The following is a 13311-nucleotide window of genomic DNA, read 5'->3' on the forward strand; positions in this document are numbered from 1 at the left end:
GAAGAAAGAATGGTCAATCTCCATTCGAAACTGGAACAAGAAAAGTCGACACACAGTGGCACACGGATAATGTGAAGTTGCTCAAGACGAATGCAGTTTTGCCTCTGACACAGTTAGGGGGTGCTAAGGCCGCAAGACTACCACAAGGCTTCATAAAAGCTCTACCAAAGAAGGTGGAATCAAGCTTTCTTCCAACCAAGAGGACCGAGGAAGGATTCGACCCAAACGCCTACAAACTCATGTCAAAGGCCGGGTACGACTTCGCTTCTTCTGAGGCGGCTGGAAAGAAGGTTTCAAACACTGTCAATGACAAAGAACGTAACCTCACCAAAACTCAAAAGAAGTTGAAGGAGCATGGTTACGGAGTTGACAACAACAAAGCCGGACTTGGCTTCACACCAAATGCACCCTTGAAGATTTCAAGCAAAGTGAAGAAAGCTAGCGCTCAACACATCAGCGTGAGCATTGAACAAGACCAAAAAGAGCCTAAACCCGCCCCTCGGACGTCGGTCTTCGATAGGATGAGCCATTCAAGCTCCAGAATTTCAGTGCTTAATCGCATTGGTAATCAAGGCCGAACCTCTGTCTTCAAGAGGCTTAGCGCGCCAACATCCCAAAGCTCTGTTTTTAAAAGGTTGTTAAAGCCTAAGAAACAAAGCAACACAACCATCTATCCTCTGCGACGATCAGCTTCGGAAAGATTTGAAAATAATGAGAAGCCTTTTGGGAAGAGGAAGACAACACCAAAGGAAGAAAGGTTCAATGGGTTAGCAGAAAAAGGCGACGTTCGAAGCTTGATTCCTTCAAGGATGAAGCGCCAAGCAATCCTAGAGGTCGACACAAAAGGACCACTGAAGGTAAGGAGGCGCATCATCATCCACACTGGCAAATCTTCATGCCAACAAACCCAAGAGAACGGCACTGAAGATGAAATCCCTAAGAAAGATGTCACTTCTGGCTCTTTCGACTCAAAGTCTTCACCTCGACTGTTGGGGGCATGCTCCAAGTCAAGTGAAATTGAAGGATGGACTCATGTCACTCCGAAGAAACTGCACGAGAAACATATGTCTTCTCCACAAGTGCACCAATCGGAAAGGGGGCAAAGCAGCTACCGTCAACCTTCAAAGCTACATGAAAATGTTGAGGATGATGAAATTACAACACAAAGATCGCTCATGCGGGATCTTTTCTTCCTCGAAGACGTCTTCAATTACTCGATCAAGGCTCCTTGCTATGAAGATTGTGAGGAAAGCAGTTCGAAGGTCGCTTCGACGAAATTGGACAAGCAGCAACCATCTTGTCCACAAGTTTACCAGTCGAAAATAGGGCAAAACAGCTCTTGTCAACCTCCAGAACAATGTGAAAGTGCTGGAGATAATGAAATTTCGACACAAAGATCGTCCATCCCCATCACAATGTGCGACCTCTTCCCAGAAGACTTCTTCAATTACTCGGTCAAGGCTCCTTCCTATGAAGATTGCAAGGAACGCCTCTCCCAGAACACCAGACAATCTTTATGCCAACAAGCCCGAGAAGACAGCACTGAAGAGGAGATCCAAGATGTTTTCCACATCACGGTTCAAGAAGGTGAAGAAGACGAAATCCCCGAGGAAGATGTCACTGCTGCACCACCACAGCTCGAAGATGGGGGGCAAGCCACGGTCGATGATCTCAAGGAACTCAACTTAGGTACAGGCAAGGAACCAAAACCTATCTTCGTAAGTGCATTATTAAGTACAGATGAGATAGAGGAGTATTATCAGCTGTTGTTAGAGTACAAAGACGTCTTTGCCTGGACCTACAAAGAAATGCCCGGCCTGGACCCTATCATCGCTGTTCATCATCTTGCGGTCAGGCCTGGAACACGACCGATAAAGCAAACTCAAAGACGCTATCGATCTGAGCTTATCCCACAAATCGAGGTCGAGATCGACAAGCTAATCGAAGCAGGCTTTATTCGAGAAGTGCAATACCCCAAATGGATCTCCAACATCGTCATTGTCCTCAAGAAATCAGGACAAATACGTGTTTGCGTAGACTTCCGGGACCTCAACGATGCTTGCCCAAAGGACGACTTCCCCTTGCCAATCATTGAAATCATGGTGGATGCAACCACTGGCCATGAGGCATTATCATTCATGGATGGCTCTTCTGGGTACAATCAAATTCGCATGGCCCTCGAAGACGAGGAACTAACAGCCTTTCGTACTCCAAAAGGTATCTACTGCTACAAGGTGATGCCCTTTGGTCTAAAGAACGCTGGAGCTACGTATCAACGCGCAATGCAGAAAATCTTCAATGACATGCTACACAAAAACGTAGAATGTTACGTAGATGATGTGGTGGTTAAGACGAAGAAAAGATCAGACCACTTGAAGGATCTGCGAATAGTGTTCGAAAGGTTGCGAAAATACAACCTCAAGATGAACCCGTTAAAATGTGCGTTTGGCGTCACCTCTGGAAAATTCCTCGGCTTCATCGTCAAGCACCGTGGTATTGAAGTAGACCAATCAAAGATCAAGGCCATTCAAAGCATGCCCGAGCCAAGAAACCTGCACGAGCTGAAAAGTCTACAAGGACGGCTAGCCTTCATCAGACGCTTCATCTCCAACCTCGCAGGGCGTTGTCAACCGTTTAGTCACCTTATGAAGAAAGATGTTCCATTCGTATGGGACAAAGCATGCCATAATGCTTTTGAAAGCATAAAGAAATATTTGTCAAGTCCACCTGTCCTAGGGGCACCTGTGCTCGGGAAACCACTCATATTGTATATTGCTGCTCAGGAAAGTTCAATCGGAGCACTCTTGGCGCAAAAGAATGAATCCCAAAAAGAAGGAGCACTTTACTACCTCAGTCGAACTCTCACCGGCGCTGAGTTGAACTATTCCCCAATAGAAAAGATGTGCCTCGCTTTGGTGTTTGCCATTCAGAAACTCAGACATTACATGCATGCTTACACCATCCACTTGGTTGCTAAAGCCGACCCTGTCAAATACGTTATGACTAAGCCAGTCTTGACAGGGCGACTCGCTAAATGGGCTTTGCTTCTTAATCAATATGAGATCATCTACGTCCCAGCTAAAGCCGTCAAGGGACAAGCGCTAGCAGACTTCCTTGCCGATCATCCAATCCCGGCTGATTGGAAAATCTCAGACGACTTGCCTGACGAGGAGGTGTTCTACATCGACATCTTCCCAACATGGACGATGTTCTTCGACGGATCCGCACGAGCAGACGGAGCGGAGGCAGGAGTAGTATTCATGTCGCCACAAAAGCAAATACTACCTTACTCCTTCCAACTGAATGAGCTATGCTCCAACAATGTTGCTGAGTACCAAGCATTGATCATCGGGCTCCAAATGGCGATCAACATGGAAATCACAGCTCTTGAGGTATATGGCGATTCCAAGCTCATAATCAATCAACTCTTAACTGAATATGAGGTGAGGAAAGATGATCTCGTCCCATACTTCCGGCTAGCGACCCAACTGCTACAAAAGTTTGAAGCTGTGACACTGGAACATGTGCCAAGAAAGGAAAATCAAATGGCAGACGTTCTCGCCAATCTAGCCTCGAGTATGACACTAGGAAAAGATGAAGTTGCAGACGTGCCAGTTTGCCAAAGATGGGTGATTCCGCTCGTTAATGAAATGTCACTAGATGATACAAATGTCATCTCAGTACTTCCAGTTGATGCTGAAGAGTGGAGACAGCCGCTAATCGACTACTTAGAGCACGGAAAGCTTCCTGATGATCTCAGACACCGTTCCGAAATACGTCGACGAGCACCTCGCTTCCTTTACTACAAAGGAACACTCTATCGACGCTCTTTTGAAGGAGTGCTCCTGAGATGCCTAGGTGAGGAAGAAGTTAATCTAGCCATGGAAGAAGCACATTCAGGTGTGTGTGGGGCACATCAGTCTGGACCAAAGCTACATTTCCGGCTTAAAAGAATGGGTTACTACTGGCCGAGCATGGTGAAGGACTGCCTGGAACACGCCAAAAGGTGCCAAGCCTGCCAATTCCACGCCAACTTCATACATCAACCGCCTGAACCATTACACCCTACAGTTGCTTCATGGCCGTTCGACGCATGGGGATTGGACGTTGTAGGACCAATTACGCCAAAGTCATCTGCAGGGGAAGCTTACATCCTAGCTGCAACAGATTACTTCTCCAAGTGGGCTGAAGCCATCCCTTTAAGGGAAGTAAAAAAGGAAACTGTTGTTCGTTTCATCAAGGAGCATATCATCCACCGATATGGGGTGCCTCGCTACATTATCACTGACAACGGAAAGCAGTTCTCCAACCGACTCGTGGACGAGCTTTGTGACAAATACAAGTTCAAGCAGCACAAGTCTTCCATGTATCATGCTCCGGCCAACGGCCTCGCGGAAGCATTCAACAAGACGCTGTGCAACCTCCTGAAAAAGGTAATCGGCCGAACAAAGAGAGATTGGCATGAAAGAATAAGTGAAGCACTTTGGGCATATAGGACTACACATAGGACTCCTACCCAAGCTACACCTTATTCTCTCGTATATGGCGTAGAAGCTGTTCTACCGCTCGAAAGTCAAATTCCCTCACTAAGGATGGCTATACAAGAAGGCTTGACTGATGAAGAAAATGCAAAGTTACGCCTTCAGGAGTTGGAAGCGCTGGATGAGAGAAGGCTCGAAGCTCAACAACACTTGGAATGCTACCAAGCACGGTTATCCAAGGCATTCAACAAGAAAGTCCGCCCAAGGTCTTTCCAAGCCGGAGATCTCGTGCTGGCATTGCGTAGGCCTATCATTACAACTCATAAGACAAAAAGCAAGTTCACATCAAAGTGGGATGGACCCTACGTAATACAAGAGATCTACACCAATGGCGCCTACTTAATCATGGCAGAAGACGGGTTGAAGATCGGCCCCATCAACGGCAGATTTTTGAAGCGCTACTACCCCTAAAGCAAACGGCACTAAACGCTCCTGGCCCGCAAGAGCATAAACTGTGTACGGCAAAATCATCAAAAAAAAAAACCATCACTCATTTGAACTACGTCATGACTTGATCCCTCCTCAACCAAGGGTACGTAGGCAACTTGAAACTTCAAAACTTCAAGTACAGTCACATCATCAAAATAAAAAAATAAAAATAAAAAAAGGAAAAAAACACATCTTGGTGATGTATATGTTTTATCTGTATTTAGCACAATACACTGAATAAAATAAAGCATGTACATTGATCTCCGAGAAATTACAAGTGTGTACAAAAAAAAAAAAAAAAAAAAAAAAAAAAGATGAAGCTTTCACAAAGGATGTGTACGTGAAGCCCCACTACGTGGCAACACTCTCGGAGCAGGAGGCATCGGAGCAGAAGGCATCGGAGCAAGAGACATCGGAGATAGAGCATTCGAGGCCTCAATACTTGGCGGAACGCTCGATGACCCAGGAAAAATGTGCCTCTGGAAGAAAGACGCAAGCCTTTGACGGTCGCTTTGCATTCGACCTTGAGATTCTTGCATCTCATCAAGCTTCCTCTTCATGCCTGACGAATAGTTATTTGCAAGCACATGCAAACTTCTATTCTCGTACTTAAGCTGTTTAATCTCCTGCTTAAGATCTTCCACCTCTGCCATCAATGATTCCACTTGACGAGACCGAGCAAGTAGGCGTTGACCCATGTTGGACACAGAGCTCGCACACTGAACACTGAGAGCGAGGGACTCTTGAACGGCCAACTCATCGGACCGTCCTGAAAGCAACCTACTATCTTTTGGTGTGAGTAGGTTCCTAGCTACTATTGTAGCTGTTGTTGCATTCTGCATCACTGAGTCTTCACCTGTAAGAGGACCGTTAGAAGATAAGAAAGACGGGCACCATACATTACCTTGACGCGGCGCAACCGGATCACTGCTGAGACTCAATTCTAAGCTAAGGTTCGATGGGTTAGCCATTTTTTTCAAAGGTGTTAAAAGAGATGGGTGGATGGAGTTAAAACTCAAAAGGTCGGAGATGATTTTCAGGAATGAGCAACCTTCAAAGTGTGCATGTTAGAGGTGATCAATACCTCTATAAAATCGAAGAGGCGCTTGCTCAGAAATCAAAGAGACGTTGGTTCAGAAATCGAAGGGCCGCTTATTCAAAAAGTGAAGAGACATCGCTCTGCAAATCTCAAAAGCTGGGTTTTCCGGCGTAAGTTGGCGACGCTTTCTCAGCTTTTCAGAACACGGGTGCCACTTTGTCAAAAGATCACGTGGAGGTCATCATCGCAGCTACACATCTTTAGCCAACAAGCGCAAAGTTTGGTGGCGCTTTCTCTGCTTTTCAGAAAACGCGTGCAGCTTTGTCAAAAAAGGCGCTCGTTCAGAAATCGAAGAGGCGTCGTTCAGAAATCAAAGAGGCGTATTCAAAGATCGAAGAGTCGTCACTATTTCAAAAAGCCGGATTTGCGGGATCAAAAACGTTTGTCGACAAGGGTAAAAGAACAGTACCACCACTTGCTATTGGGAAATCCCTATATATGTCGACATTCATCTTTTATGGCAAGGCAGACCTGCAAACAAAAAAAAAAAATGCCCAACTCTTCCTCACCTCCGAGAGTACACTCCCAGCAAAGCATCTCAAAATGCTCAGTTTTCTTCCTCTCCGGGAATGCCCTTGCAAACAAATGACACCAAGGCAAAAGTATCTCATATCATCAAGGGCGAAAGCAAAGGTATCTCATATCATGCTTTTCCCCTATCTTTTCCTTTGCCCTTGTTCTCACCTGCCAAGACAAGGACAGAGAAAGCAATATGTCGGAACCTCCACTCAAACTTGCGCTGCCACCAAGAAGTGATGGTCCATTCAAATGCAAGGTTTGCATTCAACTCCTGCATCAGGAACAAATACTACAAGAGAAGATGCTAAACCTGCATAAGGAAATACCACTTCTGCAAAGGGGAGCAAGTAAGGCAAGTGAAAATGATACATTGAAGCATGTGGAGACAAGCTGCAACTGCATATGCTGAGCTATCCTCTAACCCTCTTCAATACGAATTGGAGAGATTGAACAAAGAAACAGAAAAAAAGGAGTAAGCTCAGACCTTCGGAGGAGACCAAAAGAATCCTGCTGCCCAGTTCAAGAGTAGCACAAAGGAAAATCAACGAGTGGAGGAGACCAAAATAATCCTGCACCCAGTTCAAGAGTAAGCCTGCGAAAAAATCAACGATTGGAGGAAACCAGAAAATCTTCCAGTCAAACTCAAGATCAAGCCTCAATGGCCCTTGAAGAAATTTCCAGCCCAATTCAAGATCAAGCCTCGACGGCCCTTGGGTTGACATCTACATTAAGGGACTTCAAAACGCATCTTCTACACGTGTCAAGCACATGTCTACGACGCGCCTTGAAGTGGGGGCATTTGTAGACATCGAAATTTCAGTAAAACAAATGTTCACCAATGCATTAAAGTTTTGACGTGTCAAGGCATACATGGCATACGCCACGTGTTGTACAAATTATACACGTGGCGTGTGACTCAACAAAATAGGGAGAAATACCCTTGAAGGATTAAACAAGTTTTTCTTCTCATTTTGGGCAATGACAAGGCAAGTACATTTCAATCCATTGAGGATCAAAACAAGTTTTTCTTCTCATGTTGGGCAATGACAAGGCAAGCATACTTCAATCCATTACGGATCAAAGCAAGTTTTTCTCATTTGGGCAATGACAAAGCATACACATTTCAAGTTTAAAATGGTGTTAAGTGGGAAATTAAGCCATAAGTTACACCACTTCAAGTTTAAAATGGTATTAAGTGGGAAATTAGGCCATAAGTTACACCACTTCAAGTTTAAAATGGTATTAAGTGGGAAATTAGGCCATAAATTACACCACTTCAAGTTTTAAATGGTATTAAGTGGGAAATTAGGCAATAAGTTACACCACTTCAATTTCAATATTGCATTAAGTGGGAAAATTAGGCAATGGTGCTTGGAAAAGAAAAAAATATTTTGTGGTGGTGATTCATTCTCAAAGCCTATAAATAGGCTTCTCCATCAAGGTATCAAGCATCAACCAATTCACAAATACATTTCTCCACACACCAAAACCTTGAAGCCTTAGAGTTCTAAAGCTCTCAAGAAAATCCCGAAGGATCAAGAAAGCACTCTTTGTTCTTCATCAAATCCTCCTTCAAGATCAAGCCCCAACGGCCCTTGAAGAACTTCCACCAACTCAAGATCAAGCCCCGACGGCCCTTGAAGAAAGTGTTCATCCGTTCATCCTAAGATCAAGCCCCAACGGCCCTTGAAGAACTTCCACCAACTCAAGATCAAGCCCCGACGGCCCTTGAAGAAAGTGTTCATCCGTTCATCCTAAGCTTAAGCCCCAACGACCCTTTGGATCAACAACCTCAACAAATCCACACATCCAATCGTTCTTCAAGATTAAGCCCAAAAGCCCTTGAAGATCCACTCATCCATCAACCTTCAAGATCAAGCCCAAAAGCCCTTAAAGAAATCCACACAACCATTATTCAAGATCAAGCCCCGACGGCCCTTGAAGAAAGTGTTCATCCGTTCATCAACTGTTCATCCTTAGATCAAGCCCCGACGGCCCTTTGGATCAACAACTCATCCACAAACCTACACCCTACGAAGATAGAATCAGAGGACCAAATTTGAGAGAGATTGTAACCCCAAAATCATCAAACAAAATATTATTTTGTACACGTTATTCTTGTTTCTTGTTTCAAGGAACTTTCGTGTTCACAGCATCTTTTGTAAACATTTCTTTGTAAACACTTCTCTTTGTAAACATTCTGTATATCAATAAAAGTTCAAGTGTTGATAGAAATTTTACCACACACGCAAACGGGTTAAAACCTCCTATATTACTTGCAAGAATGACAAAGTTATTGTAGTATAAACGGTTCTCGCAAGGTCGTTCTCCACAGGGATTATTAAATAATTCGAAACAAACTAAATTTCAATTAATTACTGTAATGCAGAAAGTTGAGGTGATTGGTTTTATAACCTACTTAAATTAAAACGAATTTAATTAATAAAAATAAACTAATATGCAATATTAAAGATGAAAGGAAAAGAAAATTGTTTTGGAAAAATCAAATTAAGAAAACACTAGGGTTTCACCATCACCTAGCAATCATTATGTATTTTTATCAATTACTTATGATCTATACATGCCACTTTGAAGGTTAGGTTTTCCTAATTTATATTCTACTTGAAACCTCCAACATAGAACGTATATCTAACATGCAACCCGTCCGGACGTTCGGATCAAATCTGAACATGAGAGACTCTTTATGCTTTATGAAAACCCTTTGAAAAACCCTGCAACCCTTAAGATGTGGTGTTCATCTTAAGTGAAATTACAATTATTAATCACAAGAAGCCAACATCAATTTCAGGGAACCTTCCGACCAAAATTGCATCAAATTACTTTTCTAAAGATCCTAATGGTGATCAGGCATTAAGACAATTAGATAGTTTTAATCACGGTGATCAATAATTCAAAGTATGCATGCAATCAATCATAAGCAAGTAAATAAAAATCACATATTCATGCTAAGGCTTACGGCTTCACCCTAGCAAAAGGAATTAGTTACGCATATTCATAATTGAAATCATAGAACATATTATTAAGAATAAAAGGAATGAAAACACCTTAAAATAGAAAATCTCCAAGAACCCTAGCAAAGTTCTCTGTGTCCCCAAAGTTGCATAAAAGAAAGCCCCCCCCCCCAAAATTCAGAACGGCCAAGCCTTTTAATATCTCCCTTAAAAGCCAACACACAAACCCTAACCCTCAAGTATTTTATTCCCACTAAGAAACTAAATAATAATAACATAAAATAGAAAATAAATTCCTAATTAACCTAGGAAAAACTGTACAGAAACTGTTTAGCCACGTTTTAGCCTCAAATCTCCTCCAAATCCGGCCCAAAATAGCTTGTTTTAAAGATAAGAACATTCTGAACACATCTCCAGAAGGCCACAAACCCATCCGAGGTCATCTTAGGCTCCAAAAACGCAATTTAAGCCCAACACGTCACTATTCCAGCATTGCGCATGGCTCTTTTATTTTATTGCCAGAAAATCATCGCTTGGTAGAAAAAACTGATATTTTGACAGGATCAAGCTAAGTGACTCACAAATGTCCTCCAATTGGAATTACTCCAAAATTCGTCCATTTGACCATGTTTTGCTCCAGAGGAAGTCGAAAATCCTATATTGGAAATATAATTCAAAGTATCAAATTTTTTCCAAATTATTAACCAAAATATACTAAGAATAGGGTTAAATATATAATATAAAATATACTCATCAATATTCAAGTAATCTCCAAGTCTTAAGTAAGCTTTCTTTTCTTTCCTTATTATGTTTGTTTAATTAGACTTCTAGTCCAAAACAGAGAAACACTGTTATAGCTATATTATTAACCTGCTAAACTGACGATCATACTTTGTTCGAGCACTTTGTTATAGTTGAATGCTTGCCATACAAATAACTGGACATTAACCAAGGTACCTCTGAATTCTTCGTACCTCTGAGTTCAGCCGTTAAGGCCTTATACCTGCATTGTGAGTGGCCGTCATGCTGAAACATATCAAGTTTTATGTGCAAGGTTTTATGTCTAGTTGTTAAAATGGCCATCCAACTATTTAATCGGGCCCTGCTTTTCGAATCTGGTATCAAAGCCAAGTTTAGCATTTTAATAGTATAATTATAATAGTAAAGTACCTTGAGGACGAAAGTCAATAATACAACTGATATCACACTTGTTTATTTTGTAGGAACATCAGATTATTGTCCTTGTAAACCTTGTCAACCACAACCACTAGGTATTTATTTTTCCAGACACCCCACTATAAATAGCATAAAGAGAAGATTAGCATACATATCCGAAAGAATTAGCAAGATTTTGAAGAAGCAAAAGTTTTATCTTGGTTATCTTGAACATCCTTCATTTATTCGTAAATATAATAACACAGAAGTGCAGCATAAAGTTTTAGAAGCAAAAAGAGCAACAAATCAAACTTTAGAGACCTTGAGAGAAGAAAGAGAATTTCTAAGAAACCAGTTAGCAGTCACTTTAAAGAAAGGTAGACTGTAGTTTATGATAGATTACCTTAATTTAGAAATTAGTGAACCTCAAAAAAGAAAAATAACCTTAGACCAAAATAGTTTAGTTTGTTATTTTCCATTAAGAAAGCATAATCATATTTTGCATAGTGAAGAAAATCCACAAGCCAATAGTATTATAGATCTTATTATTAGTCAAGTAGAAAATATAAAATTAGAAAATAACAAGCATAATCATTTGTTAAACCAGTTGTTAGAGTATTTTCAGAAAAATTTCATAAAAACAATTAGACAAAATTTAGACTATATTACATCTCAGTTAGAAGATAATAATAAAAATATTCAAAAGTTTCCTAGCAAAGAGATATAAAAGAGTTTATTGACCTCATAAATAGCAAGCTAAAATTAGAAGTTCAAAAAATAGTTGAGCAACTAAAATTAGAAGTTCAAAAAATTCAATTAGTACAAAAAGAGTTGAGTGAACAAGTAGATAAGTTACATAATAAAATAGATAAATTATTAGTTTAATGACTGATTCTAGAACTAGCAGAAAATATATCCAAGCTTTGAAAGAAATTAGTACGCTAGACAAAGAACCAGTAAGTTTAACAGATTTTTCAACACAAGTATCCAGTAGTAATATTCCCATTAGGCAAAATAATTTAATTATTCAATTAGTTTTAAGTTTGGTTGAAAACTTAGATCAAGTTAAAGAACAAATAGCAGAAATAAACCAAGTTTTACATAACTCATCTTCATCACTTCCACCATCTTTGTTAGATAAGTTAGAAAATTTAACTTTAAGTACAAATAATAATAGAAGACCTAAGCTAAATCCTTTTGATAACAGAACATGGAACTCTTTAGGAAAAAAGGAAAAGAAGTAGTTAGAGCCGAAGATATTTATCCAAATGAAGAAGAAGCACAAGAATTTATTAGAAGAGGTTTTGAGAGAACACAGAAAAATAAATATAATTTGTATCAATTAGGTTTATTTGAAAATAGAAGCAGAATTGTAAGTAGCATCAATCAACATGAAGTTAGTTGTATTGATAAAGAAGTTACACTTAATTTAATTAGTAAGGAAGCAGTTACTCATTTAAGAAAATCACAATTTAGTCAAATTCATATAGGAACAATATTAATTGGAATAGCAGGATTGACCAGGGCACAATTAGGCACAAAAGCTTTAGTATACATAGATGACGATAAATGGGATAATCACCAGAAAGCAGCAATAGCAACAGCTGAAGTAAATTTAAGTTCAAACTTAGCAGTCATAGGTTGTATTCAAAATTATGTTATGACAATAAATGAATTTAGTAAATATATTAAAGTAAGCATAAGAACAAAAAATTATAATATGAAAGGAAAGTATAAAAATTTGTGTATTAGCTTAATGAATATTGGTAAAGTGTTTGATAGATATAATCATAAATTTAATTTAGAATTTCAAAATTTAGTTCAAACATTTGGTAGTAAACATGTAAATATGATAAAAGCAAAACCCGTAGATAATAGCTTTTTAGAAGGAACTCAGTGGACATTACCTAATTTACAAGTAGCAAAAAATAGACAACTAGATAAAGTACAAATATATGAAACTAGTACAGGTCAAGCAACAATTAGGTTTAGTAATTACAAGCAACTAGAAAAAATAGAAGAGTATGAAAGCAAGATCGAAAATGAGAGTATTCATATAACTTTTGATAATTTAGATATTAATTTAGTTGAGAAATTTTTTGATCATATTGTAGATAAGCTCATAGAAGATATTGACCATTTAGATGAAGAACAATACTTAGAAAAATATAATACGTATGATTTAGTACTACATAGAATTTCAGATGAAGAGATGAAAACTTTAATTTTAGAAATAGGAGTAGAACATATTTTAGGACCAAAAGAATATAATAATTTATTAGAATTAAGAGCAGAATTCAAAATAGAATGTAATCCAGCAGACGAAAGTAGTACATCAGGAGTCGAAAATCCAGGACATGCAAGTAGAACTGATCAACAATTTTTGAGACCAACAAATGAACACTATAATGAAGGAGCACGAGTAGACTAGAAGAAAGCATGATAAAACCTAGAAAAAATAGGATTCCATGTTTGAGAGGTTTAGAACAAATTAATATAGCAGGTAATATATTAAACTTAGATAGTGTAGATCCACAAGATTGAGAAAGAATGATTGAGAGATGGGAAAAAGGTTGTGTACATGCGGCATTAATGT

The sequence above is a fragment of a genome, unplaced genomic scaffold (assembly GCF_019419815.1).
Source record: "Pyrus x bretschneideri cultivar Hongxiangsu unplaced genomic scaffold, Pyrus_bretschneideri_v1 Contig40, whole genome shotgun sequence".
NCBI lineage: Eukaryota > Viridiplantae > Streptophyta > Magnoliopsida > Rosales > Rosaceae > Pyrus > Pyrus x bretschneideri.